The sequence below is a fragment of the Pteropus alecto genome, unplaced genomic scaffold, assembly GCF_000325575.1.
Source record: "Pteropus alecto unplaced genomic scaffold, ASM32557v1 scaffold433, whole genome shotgun sequence".
Taxonomy (NCBI): Eukaryota; Metazoa; Chordata; class Mammalia; order Chiroptera; family Pteropodidae; genus Pteropus; species Pteropus alecto.
Genome location: NW_006433953.1, coordinates 909,759 through 910,725, shown reverse-complemented (window position 1 = coordinate 910,725; position 967 = coordinate 909,759). Strand labels below are relative to the sequence as shown.

The 967-nt window shown below is 50.8% G+C and overlaps 1 protein-coding gene across 1 annotated transcript in view; it reads right to left on the bottom strand.

Annotated features, from left to right (window-relative positions):
* Nucleotides 1–533, bottom strand: part of GPR182 (G protein-coupled receptor 182) — a 2,045-nt gene extending 1,512 nt beyond the window's left edge. Inside the window, exon 1 of the mRNA XM_006908924.1 lies at nt 458–533. The gene's annotated coding sequence lies outside the window, so the exon portion shown is untranslated. The remainder of the gene's footprint in view (nt 1–457) is intronic.
* Nucleotides 534–967: the final 434 nt, after the last annotated feature.

Sequence of the window (967 nt, the reverse complement as noted above, 5' to 3'; positions counted from 1 at the left end):
AGGGAAAGATTCTGGGTCTGAAGAAGCAAGAAAGGGAAGTTGAGCATTCGAATATTAAAATAGTACACAACTCACTTGTCGGCTTTGACCCAAGAAGCAGAGATACTTTGTTAATGGGCCTCAGTAGTGGGAGAGACCAGAAATGTTTGTGCCCAACCAGATTTCTTCCCAGCCTGGCCAGTCCCACCCTTCTCCAGCTCCAGATGGGTTCCAACTTCCACTTCTCTCCTGGCACTTCGCCCTTTGGCACTTGCACACTGGCCTTCCTTGGGTGCTCTTGCCCTTGCCCTTGCCATTTGGGCTATGGGTGTGGGACACACACACACACACACGTATGTACACACACACATACACACACACACACCTCTAATTCATCCCTGGGAACACCTGTGGATCATGCAGGAAAGGCAGTTTTCTACAAGTCCAATCTCTTCTTCCCTGAGAGAGGGAAACTCACCTGAGCTTGCTTCAGGAGCACCTCTGGTCCTGGAGGGCCAGCAGGTCTGGACTGTTGGGGAGCCGTGAGGAGGCTGGAGGGACCGTGGCCCTGGGGCCGGCTTTGCTTTGGGCTTCAGGGCCGCCCTTCTCATCCGGGAAGCAGTATCACTGGCTGAGGCTCTGTGGGAGACGATCAGAGATTTTCCTGCCTTCCCCCAATCCCGTTAGAGGGGAAGTCACAGCAAAAGATCCACTGTGCCAGTGGCGGGGAGGAGTCAGGCTGCAAGCATTAAAATCCAGACTCTTGTACTCAATAGCTGCAAATTTACCTCTTAAAGCCTGGATTCTGTCTTCTGCAAATTGGAACAATAATATCTACCATTAAGGGTGTTGTGAAAATTAAATGAGCCATCAAGGTGAAGTGCTTAGCACAGGGCTGGGCCTGTGTTAAATGCTTTACGTTTGTATGTGTTTTCCACTCTCTAAATTGGCTTGGGATCCCACTCCTCCCTGTCTTCATTCCTACTGA